Raw genomic sequence first — 9307 nt, 5'->3', positions numbered from 1 at the left:
AAAAACAGAGCTTCATTCCTATGGATAAAATTAAGTTTGCCAACCAAAGTAGAAGCAATAAAAGCTAGGGAGGCTCAAAATAATGTGGAAATCAACATTATGAAAACAATGCACAACATGCTTGACCACTTTATACTGATATTGTGTGCTCAAAAACAGCACCAGAATAATTTCTAAGTAAATTCCCAAAGGCTGTGAGAATGAGACAGAGGAAGAAAGCCTCTTTGAAGGAGGAAAAAAAGCTTGGGGAACTTAAGGATAATTTTTCAGAGAATATAAACTCTTTCTTGGAAATGGACACATCACTATCTCTGCCTATATAGGATATATAGGGAAGCAACAGTCCTATGAATATCTGTATTACAGGCAAAATGTTTTGACAAACATCCAGCAGAAATGTAATACATTTATCAGTCAGATGTACAGTTGTGTGTGTGTTTGTGTATACTCAGGACAAATGTGGAGACATTTTTGCTCAATGTTCACATGCATATAAACCTGGCTGCGTTCACAGAAGAAAGCCATTTTAAAGCACATCGGATGCATTTTGCACCATCATCAGTCTTTGTCTTTGTGAATCTCTAATATCTGCCAAACACAAGAGAGAGAAAACAGAAAGGCCTTGAATGTAAGAAATGCTGTGTTTATCCATCAAATGTTGTAAATCATCAGAATGTTCATCCTAGTAAAATATTTATAGAGAGGTTATTAAAAGGTCCTTCCCTGTATTGTCTGTTCTTCAGAAGTGAGGCTGGTGGTAACCAGAGATGGTAACTGGAGGATGGTAACCTTTTCAGTTACGGTGTCCTGTTTAGTGAACCTTCTTCCCTGGAAGACCCGCCCGATGCTTTTGCAGTTATGGTTCAAGTGTTAGGGCAAGGTTGTTTTTATTCACTCAGGTGTTTGAACAGGTTTATGGCAGGGCCTAGAAAGTTTTCAAACTGTGGAATTTTATACTGCTGGTTTTAAGTGTGTGTGTGAGTGTGTATGTAGGAGTGTTTTCTTATTTCACAGTTTTATGATTTTTAGTGATTTAATTTGTATCTGTTATGTTTGCCCTTTAGTCTTATTTATTCTCTGTTGAATTACTGTTTATCTATAATAAGAAAAGAAAACGTGTTTCCTTTTGTGTTTGTTTTTTTTTGACAGATTCAAGAAACCTCAAAACCCAGACATTTGAAACTGACATGAATAATAAAGTCAACTTGAATTTTTTAAAAAATGAATTAATTAACTCTAGTTAATTATAATTGCTCTGTAACTTGCAATATGATCTTCCATCACTACCTTTCCATGCTACACAGTTTATAGCACTTTGATACCAGTTTTCTATGGAATCCCGAGATTTGTGATTTGGTGTGCCCTTCTCTGGCAAAACACACACACACATAAAAACACACACATATATATTTCTATACAATGAAGCCTTTCCATTAAAGTGTTATCAAACTGATATAATTGTACAGTGTGAAAGAGATCTCCTAATCTTCCTTACAGAGGCAGACCTGGCACTTTCATTTCTCCAGTTGGCTATTGGATGGCACCATCCATCGCTTACCTCTGCAGCACCCTAAACATTTCCAAAAGTTAAAGGTATTGATAGATTAGACTAGATCATGTGTGAAAGACAGATAGACAGGAAGGTGTGGAAGTAGAGAAAAGTAAGCAGAGGTACTAGATCAACAAACATTAGGATGGAAAGGAAAAAGGAAACTGGTATTTATTTATTTTCCATCCTATCTTTCTCCTAGCACAGAACCCATCGTATTTTTCAACCGATATTAAAGCAAAGTAAATCATAGGCATGGTGAATTAAAAGGAAGATCCCCAGGTAGGAGTAAAGAGTTTCTAACACTTGTGAAGCTAGGTACTTTTGTACTTCTAGAAGAAAAAGGGTTAAAATATTTTATGTGAAATAAATGTCTTTTAGAAGATTCCTTCTCTCTCTTCAACATCAGTGAATACATTTGGCTGAAACACTTCACAATGCTGTAGATGAGGACTCACTGGTTACAAAGAATGACATGCTGCTTAGTTCAATGGCTGGCTGAAGAACAAAAGAACAGAGGTAGTGGCTTTTAGTACTGAGTAGCTCTAGTCCTTGGAATGAAAAGGAAAAGCTATGAAATGACACTCTGCATCCTACACAGTGCCTGTCGGTCAAACAGGACTAATACTGCACTAAAAATACTCAAGTAAGTTGCTAATTGTGCTCCAAGTTTCTTCAATTTGTAATCATGTTGGGCTAATGTCTCAGAGCCAGGTTCCATTGTTCAGCACTGTGAGTCTTCCTAGCTCCATGCTGCCCTTTCATAATGAAAAGTTGCATTATGCCCAGCAGTTCGTTCAAATGGGGAAAGAAATGATTTTGCATTGTGTAGGATTTGTCAGATTAACTGTCCAAGCGCATATGCTAGGCGCTTTGTGCTTATTATAAGGCCACAGCTTAAAGATGAGTTGGATGAATTGAATCCTGCAAGGGGGACAGCTGAGCTCGCGTGTTGCCTGAGGTGGGAAGAGAAGAGCTGTCACGGCTCCCATCTGCTGTCACCTTGACCCATCCTTTCCTTCCTCTGCTTGCTGCATCTCCAGTATGACACTCCAAAAAGAATGCTTGTTTGTGCAATCAAAAAAAGTATATATACAGACAGTCCCTGAGCTACAAATATCCAACTTACAAATGCCTCTTAGTTAAGAACAAGGATGAGACAACAGGAAGTGAGAGAAATGTACCCCTAGAAAAGGAAATTCACTCCTGAAAGAGTTATCATGGGCAAAAGGTGTCTCCAATGAGGCCTTATTACCAATCCTTGTTTCTATAACAAGCCAATTTTTTTTTTAAAAAAATCCAATTCTCATAGGGACAGAAAGTGGGGTGAAATCTTCTGAATAGAATAGTTTTATTTGTCATTGTGCTATTTCACAACAAAATTACAAAGAGCAGGGGCACAGGAAGCAAAACAAACACCACAGGGGTGTTAACTCTTCCCTACGCTATCCAAAGCGCTCTCTCTCTCCCCCCCCCCCCCACCTTTTCCGACTCACAAACAAATTCAACTTAAGAAGAAACCTACAAAACCTATCTTGTTAGTAACTTGGGGACTGCCTGTATACTGTATTTCTCTGATTCTAAGGTCACCAATTGTAAGATGCACACTAATTTCAGTATCACCAGCAACAAAATAAAAGCTTTAAAAATAATTTTAAGAAAAAAATAAATTTCACAGCTTCATCGACTTGTGGAAATCGTACTTTTTGAGACCTTGTAAATCACTTGGCGGCTGCTTTGCACAAAAATATGGAATTGCGATAATTTCTCCAACAACAAGCATTAACCTCACTGATGTCAAAATGTCAACTTATAGCTCTTATTTCCATGGGGATTTTTTGCATACATAATAACTTTTCATTTCAATATGGCTTTGTAGTGCAATCTTTTTTGCAACATTTAGAGGTGCAATAAGGAATCAAAATAAATGAAATTCTCAACTTTTTACGTAGGTGGTTCAAAAGATACACCAAAACTTCCTAGTTGTAGCTGAGTGAATTCCACTATAAGGAAATAACAGAGGTAAACACTTGCAAAGGGTGCGACTTTATTTAATAGTGGAATAGCAAGAGCTGGATGCAGTGATAACAGTTAAACTTGGAAGTAGAGTTTTCATGTAAAAACAAAATGTGTGGTGCCATCTGCAAAATCTAGAAAAATCAGTAAAAATGTGATTCTAAGACACACTTGTTTTTAGAGATGTTTATATGGAGAAAAAATGCAAAAGAGAATCAAAGAAATATGGTATATATGTATGTGCATATGACTACATATATAGAGTGCAGAGAGATTATATGCTCCATACCCTCCAACTGTCCTGATTTGGCAGGACAGTCCTGATAGTCTTCTGCAAGTTTTTTGATGGCTGTTAAGCTATTTAACCTCAGCAGACTGAAAGCCAAAACCAAGGTCACCACAAGATCTATTATAGAACTCCAATATGCCGATGACAACGTAGTCTGTGTGCACTCAGAAGAAGATCTACAAGCCACTCTAAACACCTTTGCAGAAGCATACGAGAAGCTCGTCCTCTCATTGCACATCAAGAAAACCAAAGTGCTCTTCCAACAGGCACCAGCTACTCCCTCTGCAATGCCAGGAATACAACTTAATGGTGTAACATTAGAAAATGTTGACCATTTCCGCTTCCTTGGCAGCCACCTCTCCACAAAAGTCAACATTGACACTGAAATACAACATCGCCTGAGCTCTGCAAGTGCAGCATTTTTCCGAATTAAGCAGAGAGTGTTTGATGATCCATAGAGATACCAAGGTGCTTGTTTATAAAGCCATTGTCCTCCCAACCCTGCTCTACGCCTGTGAAACGTGGACGGTCTACAGATGTCACACTCAAACTCCTAGAGCGTTTCCATCAGCGTTGCCTCAGAAAAATCCTGCAAATCTCTTTGGGAAGACAGGCGGACAAATGCTTGAGGAAGCAAAGACCACCAGCATTGAAGCGATGCTCTTATGCCATCAACTCTGCTGGACTGGCCATGTTGTCCGAATGCCCGATCACCATCTCCCAAAGCAGTTACTCTACTCCGAACTCAAGAATGGGAAACGGAATGTTGATGGGCAGGAAAAGAGATTTAAAGATGGGCTTAAAGCCAACCTTAAAAACTGTGGCATAGACACTGAGAACTGGGAAGCCCTGGCCCTTGCGCGCTCTAATTGGAGGTCAGCTGTGACCAGCAGTGCTGTGGAGTTCGAAGAGGCACGAATGGAGGGCTTAAGGGAGAAATGTGCCAAGAGGAAGGCCCATCAAGCCAACCCTGACCGGGACCGCCTTCCACCTGGAAGCTGATGTCCTCACTGCGGGAGAACATGCTGATCAAGAATAGGTCTCTTCAGCCACCTAAGAACCCACTCTCAAGACCCTATGACTGGAGGACCATCATCCTCGAACTACGAGGGATTGCCTAATGAATGAATGTCTGTTTCTCCTATTTTTCTCTTTGTCCTCAATTTACTTCTATTGCTGCAAACAATTCAAAGTGCTAAAGTAGTTTGTACTCAATTAACTCAACTCTTAGTATGACCAGTAGGCTCAGGCAAATGCAAATCCAGTAGCCTCGCCTAGTTTGTGTGTTCTTCACTAACTTTTTCATCTTGAGTACTCTCTGATGACACTCTGGCTCATATATGTCCATTTTCATCTGTGAAATATTGGAGAGTATGTATTCTCTCATTTTAAGCCACTTTGGAGTGTAGTGGAGCCTCTTTCTCTGGAAGCCTTTAAATAGAGCCTGGATAGATGGCCAAGAGTGCTTTGATGCATGTTCCTGTAGGATGACCTTTGTGGTCTCTTCCAATGCTATGATTCTGTGATTCTGTCCATTTAGGACTCATATTAGAATTTGGATGCAGTTGTGAGTTGCACCATCTCCTTGAAGAGCCGGGCTGTGGTGCAGCTGGCTAGTAACCAGCTGCTATAAATCACTACTGACCGAGAGGTCATGAGTTCGAAGCCCGGGTCGGGTTAAGCCTCCAACCATTAATAGCCCCGGCTTGCTGTTGACCTATGCAGCCCCGAAAGACAGTTGCATCTGTCAATTAGGGAAATTTAGGGACGCTTTATGCGAGAGGCTAATTTACAACACCATAAAACTGCCAGCAAAACACGAGGAAAGGAATGAGGAAGTACAGCCACTACTGGAAGGTGAAGCAACAGCTCCCCCTGTGGCCGGAATCATGAAGCTGGCCGGAATCCCCTTGTGGCCGGAATCGTGAAAATGCCTCTGAGTCTGTCCAAAGTATGTTGTTTGTCTGTTGGCATTGAATGTTTGCCATATATGTGTTCATTGTAATCTGCCCTGAGTCCCCTTCGGGGTGAGAAGGGCAGAATATAAATATAAATACTGTAAATAAATAAGGAAGACGCATAAATATAGTGACCATCCCACTTCCAGGAAACGAAGGAGACAAAGAAATAGGCATTCTAACCAAGGGGCAAGGCTACATTTTCAATGCTGAGTGCCTCATTTTAAGAAAGATATAGGTAATTTGGTGCGTTTTCATGTTTGCAATAGGACGATAAAACACACGGAGAGCAAAACAAATGAGAAGATGTTGAAGATGGTGGGCAGGTTCAGTTTGATGAAGAGAAACCTGAGAGGTGGTGTGATTACATTCTTCAAATGCTGCAAGGGATATCACAAAGAAGAGGGTGCAGGCTTGTTCTCTGTTAACTTAGATGATGGAACTAGTGTAATGATTTTAAGTTACAGGAGAATATATTTCAAATGAACATTAGAAGGAAATTCTTGACAGGGGGAGTGATTTGTCAGTGGTGCCAGTTGCCTAAGTAAGTGGTGGGATCTCTTCCTGGTGTCTTCAGAAAGAGGCTGGATCAATCCTTGATGGGGATGCTTTAGATGGAGATCCTTCATTAAGCAGAGGTTGGATCTGATCACCAATAGGTTAGCTTCCAAATTTAAGGTTCTATGATTCTATGCATTAAGGATAGAAGTGCACTCGATGTAAATGAAGTGCACCATTCTTTTTAGTAACCACAGGAAGTCATTTTTTGCTGCTAGATTGAAAGGCCCCTGAAGAATTTCTGTTCTGAATTTAATGGAAAGGTATGTGATTAAATACACTCTTTTACATGTATAAATGCATAAACCCAAGAGAGGTTAATGCTGGTGTAATTTTCTAAAATAAAAACCAGTATTTCACAATTTTGGACATATCATCCAAACCACTGCCTCAGTAGCTAAATGATCTGGGCATAACTCAATGATGATGGCTCTCCAATGTGCCAGGGATCAGCACTTATTCTGTGTTCATTGCGTACCATTGTTTTTTTTCCCTCAGATACTTGTACAAATCCAGGCACCACCATTTTGAATACCACTGGTGAAATTAATGCATCTGTTAGGAGTTGTAACAACATTATTATTATTATTGTTATTATTATTGTTGTTATTATTATTCATAGTAGTAATAGTATCATTATCATTTTTATCCCGCCTTTCTCCCAGTAATGTAACCCAAGCAGATAATAACATATTAAAAACCATGCAAAAGCATTAATAAAAGCAAAAATAAGTTTTAAAAACCAATTAAATATTTGACAAAGTTAAACATTAAATAGTTTAAAATTAATCAAAAGACTATAAACAAATCTTAAAAGTACCCCCACCATGGCAGTTTTCTATCATTCTAGCTACTGTACTGGAAAATATTAATACTATAATAGATATGACATTTGGAATGGCTTGGACCATGGTTGCTGGATTATGTGATTTTAATGTTATATTGTTATGTTTTTAATTCTAGGTTTTCATGTTAAATGCTGTTGTTGTTTTATGATTTAATCTATGTCGCTATTACTATGTTAGGCCTTTGTATGCAAGGAATTTAATTTTGCCATAATTATGTTGGAAACTGCTTTGAGTCCCCATTGGGGGGAGAAAAGTGGTATACAAATGAAATTAATAATAATAATAATAATAATAATAATAATAATAATAATACATTCATTCATTCTCTTCTGAGGTTTTGCCCACATCTATGGCAGGCATCCTCAGAGGTTGTGAGGTATACCCATACATTTTATTTCTTGCCCACCTCTCCTCACAGCTCGAGGTGGGTTACAACATAAAAATATTCACCTAAAAATATTCTTTAGAATAAACATAGCAAAACATATTTCCAGAAGATACATATTAAAATACACAAAGCAGAGATTAAACATAAGATGCAGATTTAAAATTGGTCATTAAAACTGTCTGGGTATGACAAAGCATGAAATGCTTTTGACACACCATGGCGAAGTGCACTGTTTTTGCTTGGATTCATTTTCTATACCTCAGTTGCCACTATTGACTTCCTTGAGTGCATATAAGGAGGGATCTATTTCAATTATTCCCAGAGACATTTACAGAGCTATCCAAGATTCTGAACTGATTGGCAGATGAAGTTCTGTGACCTTTGAAGTCTGAGCTGAAACCCAGAGTGGATTTCTTGGGGCCTCATCACACTTGAGCATTTATCCACTTTAATCCAATTTAAATGCTGTGAATGCCTCCTGCAGAATTCTGGGGTTTGTAGTTTAGGGAGGCCGAGGGCTTCTCTGGATGAGCAGTTTAAAGGCTCCTGCTGAAATTACAAATCCCAGAATCCTGCAGGAGGCAGTCACAGTATTTAAAGTAGTTTAAAGTGGATAAATGCTCAAGTGTGATGAGGCCCTTTTACTCTACTGAGATGGAAGTAACCTGGAATACTGTGTCCAATTCTGGGCACCACAATTTAAGGGAGATGTTGATAAGCTGGAATGTATCCAGAGGAGGGCAAGTAAAATGATCAAGGGTCTGGAGAACAACCCCTATGAGGAGTGGTTTAAAGAACTGGGCATGTTTAGCCTGCAGAAAAGAGGGCCGAGAGGAGACATGATGGCCATGTATAAATATGTGAGGAGAAGTTATAGGGAGGAGGGAGCAAGCTTTTTTTCTGCTGCCCTGGGGACTAGGACGCGGAACAATGTTTTCAAACTACCGGAAAGGAGATTCCACCTGAACATTAGGAAGAACTTCTTCACTGTAAGAGCTGTTCGGCAGTGCAACTCTCTGCCCTGGAGTGTGGTGGAGGCTCCTTCTTTGGAGACCTTGGATGGCCATCTGTCAGGAGTGCTTTGAATGGAGTTGGACTGGATGGCCCACAAGTTCTCTTCCAATTTTATGACTCTATGATTTTAAGTCCCTATCCAGGAGGTGAATGTGGACTCAAAACTAAACAAAACAGAGTATTTGTGTGTGAATTTTAAACCATATGAAGCACATCAACCCAAGAAGGCTTTAACTAATCCTCCATTTGTTTACTTATACCCAAATCCATCTATCTAGTGACCATGAAGTAAAGCATACACATCGCTTTCAAGATCAGATTGGCTATGTGTATGTATATACTAATGTCTACACCCGTCATTGCCTGCATGTCGTTGGGACCACAACCAGCCTACTTTCTCCCTTCTCTAGCTCTGAGAGGACCTACCTTGCAATGTCTTCATGGCAACACTGTGGCAATTTTTTTGTGTGTGTTAGGAGTGACTGGAGAAACTGCAGGTTGCTTCTGGTGTGAGAGAATCGGCTGTCTGCAAGGATGTTGCCCAGGAGACACCCGGATGATTGATGTTTTACCATCCTTGTGGGAGGCTTTTCTCATGTCCGCACATGGGCAATGATGCATCTAGACCAAACTTGGCACACAGACCTAACGCATCCAACTGTGCATACAGGCAGGGTTGGGGGGGGG

Source organism: Anolis carolinensis, chromosome 3 (assembly GCF_035594765.1).
Source record: "Anolis carolinensis isolate JA03-04 chromosome 3, rAnoCar3.1.pri, whole genome shotgun sequence".
Lineage (NCBI taxonomy): Eukaryota > Metazoa > Chordata > Lepidosauria > Squamata > Dactyloidae > Anolis > Anolis carolinensis.
Note: the sequence above shows the minus strand (reverse complement) of the source record.